General features: G+C 61.8%; 1 protein-coding gene and 1 long non-coding RNA gene across 5 annotated transcripts in view; one reads left to right on the forward strand and one right to left on the reverse strand.

Annotated features, from left to right (window-relative positions):
- Positions 1 to 4422, reverse strand: part of TBL1X (transducin beta like 1 X-linked) — a 108734-nt gene extending 104312 nt beyond the window's left edge. For 3 of the 4 annotated variants that reach the window (XM_045855878.1, XM_045855874.1, XM_045855875.1), the window contains exon 1: positions 2517 to 2813. The gene's annotated coding sequence lies outside the window, so the exon portion shown is untranslated. Of the gene's footprint in view, positions 1 to 2516; positions 2814 to 4290 lie in introns of those variants that run through there. The other variant, XM_045855876.1, reaches the window with a different exon arrangement.
- On the forward strand, positions 1567 to 7272 carry LOC123829976. Its single transcript, XR_006787674.1, has 3 exons — positions 1567 to 1822; positions 4908 to 4985; positions 6104 to 7272. It is a non-coding gene; the product is annotated as an uncharacterized LOC123829976 (long non-coding RNA).
- Positions 7273 to 10842: the final 3570 nt, after the last annotated feature.

A 10842-nucleotide genomic window follows, 5' to 3' on the forward strand; every position in this document is an offset into this window, starting at 1 on the left:
GCCCGTCAATTCCTCGGGGCGCGGCATTGCAGTGCCCACGAGAGCGACAACAGCGAAAACGGACAGGCGCCTCTGTAGTTTTCCGAAACTTTCCCGGACACTCACGGCCTCCTCACGGCGCCCCAGTGGGGACCTCGCCTTCGGCTGTCTCCCCTTGCCTTTTCGCAGACGCAGAACACGGCCCTCGGAAAGGGGCGGGACTTCAAGGTCAAAGTGGAGGATGGATGAGCAGTCTGTCTTCCGCCGGCTCAGGTCCAAGGCGGGAGGGCGCAGGCTGGTTGGCTGGCCCAGTGTCACCTGGCAAAATGGACTTGGACTCGGGGGACCCTACTGGCCACCCAGGGCGGGAGGGGGGTTCCCTAAAACTCTCCCGACAACCCTGGGGACAGACTCAGGATGGTATCACCCAGGTGTCGACGGAACAGCAGCTCCCGCAGACGGAGCTCCACAAAGACACCAGGCCCGCAAAGACGCTACCCACACGCGCACAACCCCTATCCAAACGCCCAGACTTCCCGCAGGGATCAGGTTCGGGAGAATTACCAACGCACTTGTGATATTTAAGCGGCGGTGCTCGTCACACGTGGATAAACGCACAGCGCCAGCCCGCCTCAGCGCAGTGAGACGCGCCCTGCTCTTGGGGGCGGGGCCCCGCCCCGGGCCCCACCGGCCCTTCCCTGAGCGAGCCCCGCTTCCCACCTGGTGTCCTGCGGGCCCGGCCGAGTCCCTGGGTGTGTTTGTTCCCCAATATCTACCTACCCGTCCCGAGAAAACGCAAGGGACTGCCTCCCTGAGCCGCCGACGTATGCCATCATGCCACCAAAACGACGGACGAAACGACCCAAAATTCTGAGATATTCGCTTTCCGGCATCTGCATAAGGCAGATGCGAGCGTCACTATTAGTATCTCTTCTTTGCCGCGACTGGCAGCAGAAACCGCTGAGCCCGCCGAGGGGGGCCAAACCCGCACCACCGGATAGAAGACACCAAAGCTCTCCCTTTCTGCCACAGGCGGTGTGCGTGCGCGCACCAGCTGCGATCCCCTCGAGGGGCCGGTTTTCGTAACTGGGTCACGGGCTGAACTTCCAGTTCTCTCCTGATGAGCTTACCCAGCGAGGTGGTTTTCCACTAAAATCTGCAGCTCATTTGACACATGAACGTCTTTCAAAATTAAAACAAAACAAAACAAAACATCATCTTAAGGTCTTCATGGCTCCATACTCCACATTCTTTGTTTTTTTTTATTTTCCCCCCTCCCTCATCGCATCTTTTCGAGGAATGACTCAATGGTAAACTTTTCATAAAATCCTCACTGGCATTCATGCCCCGAGGCCAAGGCTTGGGACCCCCCCAGCCCAGCGCCCCCCTCCCTCTGAGTCCCGAGTCCCGCCTCCGGGTTAAACCAGGGATTCGCGCGCGGGGCGCGTCAGGAGAGAAAAGCACCCACAAGTCAGGTCAAGTCACATGGGACCATGCAAAGCAGCCACAGTTGCAGCTGCGAGAGGGGGCTGCGTTTTTTTTGTTTCTTTGGGGGGTTCTGCTCCACTGGGGGCGGGGGGAGGCACCTCCGACTTGAATTCAACTTTCTGGAACTTCCAGTGCACTTGGGTGAGAGACACAACGCGAGGCCGTGCAGGGAGCGAGCCCGGGCCGGGGGCAGACCTAGCACAGGCGAAGCACGTGAAGCAGCGCAGGCCCCATCCCAGCGCGGGCGGGCCTCTGCCGACCCCCAAGTGTCACACACCCCGCGGCCACAGACACCCCCGAAGACGCACCCCCTGCCAGCTCCGAGCACTGGGCCCCAGCGCTTGAAGTCCCCGAGGTAGGAGGGGCCCGGGAAACGGATCTGGGGGTCACCCCTCCCCCGAGCCCGCGAGCAACAGGTCCGCACCCTGCGCGGCCGCGCCAGAACAGGGGCGCCCCCCCCCCATGCGCCAAGGTCGCGCCCCGCCCGGTCCCTGCGCTCGGGCACGGGGGCTCCCGACTTCCTTGACAGTTTCTGCGCCCCGGAAACAGAGCAGCCGCCGGGCCTCGCTCTGCGCTCCACCGCGCGCGGCCGCGCAGCAGCGGCCGCTGGGTCCGGGGCGGGCCGGCCGGCGCCCAGGGATGAATGGGGCTCCCCTCCCCCACGGGGGCGCCCGCGGCGCAGCCGATTCGCCCCACCAGCCCCAGGGGCGGCAGACAAAGAAGACCGGGGGGGGCAGATCCAGGGCCTCCCCAAACTTACCAGCCGCCTCCCCTCCCCAAAACAAAGGAGCGCCCCCCCCCCAGCCTCCGCCCGCGCCCCTCGCGCCGGCACTTTGGGGAGCGGCCACATTGGGGTATTGTTCAGCTCGCAGGGAGCGCGCCGCACCCCCGCCCAAGCCCCGGCGACAGTTGGGGACCTGCCCCTCCAGAGCCCCGGCGGCGGGCGGAGCGTTCGCGCGCCCTCCGCCGCCGGCCGGGCCCCCCCACCGCCCGAGAAGTTTGCGCCCCCGGCCCCGCGCCCTCCCGCCCACCCGGCCCCTCGCACTCACCTCGCCGCAGGCAGGGCAACTTGTGGGGCGCCGCCGCGCCCGAGCCTCCCTCCGGTCGGCCGTCGCCGAGCCGGGCCGAGCCGCGGCCGAGGAGGGCCCGGCGCCCCGGAGCAGCAGCAGCGTGCTGCCCCTGGGCCGCCCCCGCCCCGCCGCCGCCGAGTCCCGAGAGGCGCGGGCGCTGGAAAGTTTCGGTGCCGAATGGCGGCCGAGGCGCTGCGGCGGCGGCGGCGGCGGCGGCGGGGCGGGGGCGCTGGCGGCTTCTCGCTCCCGAGCGCGGAGAGTGTGGCGGGGGGGGCCGGGGCGGGAGCAGCGGCAGCGGCGACAGAGGGCGGGACGGCGGGCGGGAGGGACGGGCACCGGCAGTGACCTCCGGGGGGAGCGGCCGCCGCCAGAGCGCCGACCCCGGCCGGGAGGACTGCCGAGGGGGCGGCCTCGGCCGCCCCGGCCCGCCCCTCCCCCACCCCCCCCCTCGGAGAGGGGCCCCCTGCGTCCCAGTCGGCCCCTCCCCTGCGCCCCGGGGGACCATGTCCCAAATCAGCCACTCCCCCACGGAGGATAGGGACCCCCAGGCCTGCCCCTCCCCCCCCAGCGACAGGGAAGGGAATCCGCGCCCCAGCACGGCCCCTCCCCCAAGGCCTGTGGGGAGGATCCGGGTCCCAATCCAGCCCCTCTCCAAACCTAGGGAACCTGCGACCCTGCCCAGCCCCTCACCCCACGCTCGCTCCTGCCCCCCGCCGCCTAGGATGGGTGCGGGGAAGGCTGTCCCTTCCCGTGGTCTCCGGGGGGCAGGAAGGCAACGTGGGCCTACCCCCACCCAGTCCCAAACCCAGCCTTTTCCCCCCCACTTTCCCGAGGGGACCGGAACCCGGGCCGCCCCCTCCCCCAAGGTTCCCATAGGACCCGGGAACGCGGGCCAGCCCTGGAGTGTTAGCCCCCCTCCCCCACCTCAAAGAAAAAGCCGCCCCAGTGCCCTAACAAACCCCCCGAAACCCGGCCTGGGGGGCAGGGGGGGTGGGGGGGACGCCTTCCCAATCGGCGGCCTTGAGGACACCCCGATGGCCTCTCCCCCTCCCCCTGAAGTGGGGGCCCCCACGTTTGCAAAACACCTCCTGGTTGGAGCCAGCAGTGCTTGTGGAGACGGAAACTGAGGCACGACGCAGGCGGGTGGAGGCGAGGAGCTGGGGTTTGGGGGCTGCCGGGGATTGGGGGGAACCTCCCCCCGCCCTCTTGCCCCCCGCCACCCCCCCACAGGTTTCAGACCTCGGGCGTTTCGAAAGCGTGTTTGTGTTGCAATGGCCGACTCGGCCCAGCCCTGGAGCGCCCGGGTCCCCAGCGTCCCTTCCTCCCTTCCAGCACCGGGACAACGACCCCCCCCCAGGTGGCCTCGGCTCAATGAAACAGATATCCGCGCCCCCGCCCCCACCACCTTTGGAGTCGGCTTTGTTGCATATTTTAGAGAAGTGGGCCCCCCTCCCCTGGGTGTAGAATAAGCTTCGCGTTCAGAGCCCAGGACACTCAGCATTTCAGACTGTAACCTCACTTGCTCTTTTTTTTTTCTGGGACACTGAAGCATTTGTTGTTCTTGGGGCTCGGCTTGGGGGGGGGGGTCCCGAGGTGAGTTTGCGAAGGGGCTGGCCCTCCCTCAGAAAGGCCGACCTGACAACTCCCCTGCCACAGGCGGCTGTACGACGTCAAGGCTGCAGCGCGACGGTCGCCACACCAGGATGATAGAGCACATCCATAAACACACACACACACACACACACACACTTACACAGTCTCCATACTTGTGAATCAGCAGAATAGATTGTGTCTTATCACCTATCGGTTGCCATTCGAGGCCCCCCCCCCCAGAGGACGTGGCGGGGGGCCTTCCCCGGAGCCTGCCCTTCGTCGCTCCCAGGCTCCCTGCGCTGGAGCGGGCGGACGCCGAGAGGTAGGCCAGGCCACCGAAAAAACCGAGGGTGCAACGGAAAGCCCGAGCGAGCTCATGATGCAACCCTGCCCCGGTTACACGTGCTTCCCTTCCCCCCCACCCCACCCCCCCACCGCCGGCTGAGGGCAGCGCCGCGTTTTTTCCGCCTGTAGGGTCACATTGTGGTTGATTGATTCTCCTTTCGCCTTGCTCAGTCATTCAGATTTGGAAAGTAAATAACAAGTTGACAGCAATACAGCTTTCGGCTTTACCCGGACGCGGCTCTCTGCTACCGCACACTCTCGAGTAGCCGCGCAGCTAAAAAAATTAAAACACACACACACACACACACACACACACACACACACACACAACTGGCCCAGTGGGCCTGCCAGCCCTGCTCAACGTTAAGAGGCTTGGAAATTGCGAAGTGTACTTGCTTTAAGGCCTCTTTGTTTGTTTTGATTACTTGGCAGACGCAGGTGACTTAAAGGGTGGGAAAATGATGGAACTCGTCCCTCCAGATTGCGGCTGTTCGTCAAGGAACTGAGCAGGTGAGCTCCGACTCTGTCTGGCCTGTTTGAAAATGTCCCGAGAATCCCGCGGGTCTTCTCGCCCATTAGGGGAACACGGGCTCACCCACACCGTGTCCTGGAGCTTCCAGCCTCGGGGATTGTGAGGACGTCGGTTTCTGTCGTTTAAACCGCCCACTGGGTGGTGCTTTGCCGAGGCAGCCTCCACCCAGGAGACTAAGGCAGGGGGAGTTGTTCCTGTGCTTTTCCCTTTGGAATGTCCTGTTCCCTTCACATCAGTGGACACTGCAGGCACCTTGCAGGTGGCATGCGGGTGTTCAGGCACAGCGTTGACCTTGACCCCCCCAGTAATACGGGAGGGCAGGCGCTTTCACCTCCGATACTCAGAGCAGACTGGCCCCAAGTGCTTACAAATAGTGAGGGACGGGCTTTGTGGCCATCGCTGGGCCTAACACCTTCTTGGGCAATGTAGGGGCTCTTGTCTCTAAATGCATAAAAAGATGCTCCCCCCCCAAATCCCTCCCCACCAATATGTAAAATAATACACAGGATCCCACCAAACCCCAGCAGTGTCTACATAGTCATCCCCGTGTTCCCAGAAGTCCAGTGGGGTGAAGGCTGTGCTTCCCTTTCGGCACCTCCTGCGCTGAGCTCCGGAGGTGATTCTGGTAACTCCTGCCTCTGCGGAGGGAGGACGCGCGGCCGGCACAGGGCCCGCTGCAGCTGTGACCTGCTCTGAACAGCGCGTCCCACTTCTGCCGGGGACCCACTGGTAACAAAGTAAAGAGACCGTGAGTGCCGCCGCCTGTCATTCTCCGTGTGCGTGGTTGTCCCAAACGCCGCTTTCCAGTTAGGGGTTCGTGGCCGCACAGCTGCGGGGTCTCCCCAAGCACGTTCACGCACCTCCGCCCCCTGCCCCCCCAATCCCTGCTGGGGGGCGCGGAGACCTTCCTGCTGAGGGGGCTGGAACCCGTGGTCCTTCACTGGTGACCGCCGTGTCACAGCAGTGAGGTGGCTGAGGCAGCGAGCTTCCCCAGATCATCACTCCCGGTCCCTCTGCGGCCTCTTGCAGACAGACAGTGCGCTGGCCCGGGTTTCTAGGGGATGGCTGCTCACGTAGGTCGTTCACTTCGTCCTAGGACACTTTGGGGGCTCCCAGGGCAGAGATGCCTGGGCACTCCGGCCATCACCCGCTCAGGGAGGGTCCAGGCCACCAGGAGACTGTTCTGACGGGAGCAGACGCTGCTGAGCCAAGGCCGAAGTGAAGGGATAGTAACTACGTGCCTCCTCTGCAGCACAGTTTCCTGCCGGTCGCCTACACGTTCGCCAAGATGACCTCCCCTGTCGTCATAGCAACCTCGGAAGGGGTGGAGGAGATGCAGGGTGATCATCCTCGTTTTGCACAGGAGGGAGGTTGAGCCCCAGAGAGTCTGGACTGTGGGGGGGCCCCAGATGACCGCAAGCTCACTGATGATGCTCCAGACCATGCCTTCTCTGCCCGCTCCGAGGTCAGAGCTCCCACGGGGTCTCGCAGGACTTCGATGAGTCGGGCCTGCGTTCCCTGGCAGTGGTTGGTCCATTCCCACAGCCCCCTATTCCTGCCTGCTCCTCTCCCGCCCGCTTCTTCCGCTCTCCCGCGGTTACACTGGGCCGACCGTGCGGTCCGGTACCATCTCCCCACCGCAAGGTTCAGAATCTAGTCACGACTTCGAAGTCCCTGCCGCCACCGGGGAAGGTGGCCTCGCAGCTTCCAGGGCACCCAGCTGTGGGTGTGTGCAGGGGCTGCATGCTGCCCCCGGCACGGGCCTGGTAGGGTGCCTGATCCCCGAAGGGGGCACGTGCCACGCAAATCCAGCTGGGAAAACCGTGCGCTTCCAGCAGGACATCATTGCTCTGCCCGGGGAAATAATCTCAGAGTTCGTCCGCCCCGCAGCACCCCAAAACACGGCAGCAAATGCTGCCTGCCTTCACCCCAAGTGCAGGGAGGGGGGGAAGAGTCCCAGTTTCCCCCGAATAACACACGGCTGTCTAGCTACAAAATAACAGGAGGTTACAATTTTCACAGGCCGTCCCTTCCCCTCTCTCTTCGGACACGAACTGTATTTCACACTGCGAGAAGTGAAGTGATTTTTTTCTCCTCCCTTTGCGTTCTGCTTGTGCATTTCGTGCTTAAGGCTCACCTTCCGGAGGGAGCCAGGAGAAGGGGAATGATCTTCACGAAGCGTTGTTGCACAAGGTCGTCTCTCACATGGGCGGCTCCCTGCCGCCGTGACAGAGAGAGAATCCAGCAGGTTCGAGAGAAGCACAGGTGAGCCCTGGCCGGGCAGCTCACTTGGTGAGAGCGCAGTCTTGATGCGCCCAGGTTTCGGGTTCGATCCCCAGTCCGGGCACATGCACAAATCAGCCAGTGGGTGCATGAACAGGTGGGACAACAAATGATCCCTCTCTCTCTTTCTCTCTCTCCCTCCCTTCCCTCCTAAAAAAGAAAAATGCAGATGAACGTTTGCATTTTCCTCTGATGCCCATGTCCTAAAGCCTTTTTGATGCCGTTGTTACGAAATGAGCAGCCCCCGTAAGGTCACATGTATGTCGTGGGCAAATCCACCCCAGCAATCCCCTTCCTACGTACACGCCCGAGAGAAATGAGAGGAGAGGCCCACGCAAGCATCTGTCAGCACACGGCTTTATTCCCGCTCCACAGAACCCGGGCACACCGCAGGGGACACGGAGGCGGGGCAGGTGAAGGCACCCCGGTCAGTGCAGACAGCGGGGCTCGGACAGCCCCCACAAGGAGCAGGCCTGCGACCTGGGCAGAGTCAGGGATGGACCTCCAAGGTCAACCGCAAAGTCAGAGCAGCTGACTCAAGGCGCAGCCTGCTCTGGGGTTCCATGTACCTGGGTGTGCTGAAAACGGCCAGACTTCCGGGGCCCAACGCGGATCCCTGGATGCCGGGGCTGGGCGTCAGGTGCGAGTTTGACTGTAGAGGGGGCATTTTTTGGGGTGATCGCACTGTTCCATGCCCTGACTCGGGGCCTCTGAACGTTGGGCAGAACCTGTGGAAGTCAACTCCAAAAAAGTGAACATTACCGTGTGTAAATTATACCTCAATAAATGTGACTTAAAAAAAATAAAAATGAGCCCTGGCTGGCGTAGCTCAGTGATTGAGCGCGGGCTGCAAACCAAAGCATTGCAGGTTCGACTCCCAGTCAGGGCACATGCCTGGGTTGCAGGCCACGGCCCCCAGCAACCGCACATGGATGTTTCTCTCTCTCTTTCTCCCTCCCCTCTCTAGAAATAAATAAATAAAATCTTTTAAAAAAAGGAAAAGCTAGCAGATTCGGGGCACACACTGGGATACGGAAAGGAATTCCCTCTGCAAGGACTTCCTTTATTGGCTGTCATTTTTACAAGACCACAGCCGTCTGCTATAAGATCAGTTATGTGGGCAGGTCATGTACAAATCTTAAAAAGTCTCTGAGAGCCTTAGCTAGTGTGGCTCAGTGGACTGAGCATGGGCCTGCAAACCAAAAGGTCGCAGGTTCAATTCCCAGTCAGCAGACACATGCCTGGGTTGTGGGCCAGGTCCCCGGTGGGGGGTACAGGAGAGGCGACCACACATGGATGTTTCTCTCCCTCTCTTTCTCCCTCCCTCCCCCTCTCTCTAAAAGTAAATAAATAAAATCTTTAAAAGTAATAGCCATAATGTCACTGTCACAGGTACCGGGGCTCAGGGACTCAATATCTTTTTTTTGTTCCGTACGGGGGCGGGGAGACCCAGTTCAACCCACCGCACACACACGTTGATCTAGGTGTGGCCGAGAAGGCATTCTGCAGACTCGATAATCAGTGGGCCTGGAGCAAGGGAGGGGAGCCCGCGCCCTCTGGGCGGGCCTCGGGAGGTCAGGGAGAGGGCCTTCCGAGCAGGGCTGAGATGCCCTGGAAAATGAAGAAACTTCTCCAGCGCCGGCATTTTCAGCCTTTACATTCCACACACTTCATCCTTGCCTCAATACAGCACCAGCCGGTTCCTTAGAGTAAATCTCTTAGTGTGCGTCTTCCCCCGGACGGACCCCAACTGCCTCATCACAACTGGGGAACAGCCTTGCTTTGGAGCTCACACACACACACACACACACACATGTGCGTGTGCATGGGATCCCAAAGCAGAATTTCTTGTCTCTGTGTAACACGGAATTGCGTGACAGTGTTCATGCTCTGCCTTAAATATCACTCAAAATATGGTCACGAAAATACCAAGTCATTTATAAAGAGAATTACAAATAAATTATGTTCAAAGCTTAATGATGAAAGGGGTAGGGATCATGCACACGGATTGTAGGGGGAGAGGAGGAAGGTATAAGGGGGTGAAATGGTAATGGAAAAAATAAAATAAAATAAAATAAAAACTGGTAGGGGGCCCTGGCTGGTATAGCTCAGTGGATTGAGCACCAGCCTGTGAACCAAAGGGTCGCCGGTTCGATTCCCAGTCAGGGCACATGCCTGGGTTTCAGACCAGGTCCCCAGTAGGGGGCGCTCCAGAGGCAACCACACATTGATGTTTTTCTCCTCTTTCCCCCTGCCTTCCGCTCTGTCTAAAAATAAATAAATCAAATCCTTAACAAAAGCAAATAAAAAGGGGGTACGGGAATGCGTGTGCCCATGCCATAGCTCACGTTTCTGAGCCACTAGGGGCCACACTTCTGAGCCACACTTCTTCTGACCTCACATTGTACACATCCCTGGACGGTAGTTTAGAGTGTCCCTCCAGGTGCCCCAGGAGCAACTCACAGTCGCCTGATTTGGGGCCTCACAGACATGCGCAAAAACTCCTTCACCGTTACCGTATCCCATGGGCTAGAAGCACACAGGGGCCCCGCCCACACTCTAGTGGAGGGACCCCACAAGGCCAGGCTTTCTGGGGGCTACCTGGGGGGGTGTCCCCCACACCCACGGCACTGGCTCCGAGGGCTTCTCTGTCCCCGACACGCCCATGGTGCAGCTGCTCATCCCGGAGGGAGATGGAAACCACCTCTGTCTGGGCTCCCTAGGGCAACACGAGCTTGATCGGGTGACCTCTCCAAGCCTGCAGCGTCCCTGCAGCTGGGCCAAAGGGGACTGGCCTGGCTGGGGGCAGCAGGAACTGGGGAGGCTCGGGAGCCCTTGGGGGGGGTGGACGCCGCCCCCCACTCCCACCCTGTCAGGCATGACTGGCGTTCAGTGCCCAGACCCCAGGGACCCGTGCCCGGCAGTGAAGCTGTGCCGGCTCTGAAAGCAGCGCAGAGCGGAAGAGGGGCCGCAGGTGGCGGTCCCAAAGGTCCGGCCTCTGCCCCTCCTGGCCGCAGCCCCATGCGTGGACTCGGGAGCCGCCCCGCCGAGCGAGCGCGGAGGTTCAGAGGGCCCCACGCCAGGCTGGGCAGGCACCCCACACGCGGTCGGGCCAGGCTGGGCAGGCACCCCACACGCGGTCGGGCCAAAGTCACCCGAGCCGGGTCTGAGTGTACCCAGGACCAACTCAATTATTTACAAGGAGGAAATCGGCCATCAGGTGCCGGCTGTTGCCCGTTGGGCAGGGCTGGTCAGCGGCCTCTTCCCTGGGCGGAGCGGGGCACGGACCGTCCAGCGTGAGGGCCTCCAAGGGGAGGGGTCACCCGGGCCGGGGCAGCTGCGCAGCCTGGCCACGGAGGGCGGGGGCGGAGGTTTCCGCGCCTCTGCCCTCTCCCCTCTCTCTCCCTTCTGGTTGCCTGCCTTCCCTCTGCCTCTCCTCTCCTCTCTGCTGCCTTTCACTCCTCTCTTCCTCCTTCCTCCCTCTCTTGGACTTTCTCTTTGTGTCACTTTCCCTTTCCTCCCCCTTCTTCCTCTCTTTTCCCCTTCCCCCTG

Source organism: Phyllostomus hastatus, unplaced genomic scaffold (assembly GCF_019186645.2).
Source record: "Phyllostomus hastatus isolate PE091 unplaced genomic scaffold, TTU_PhHast_1.1 phas_scaffold_12, whole genome shotgun sequence".
NCBI lineage: Eukaryota > Metazoa > Chordata > Mammalia > Chiroptera > Phyllostomidae > Phyllostomus > Phyllostomus hastatus.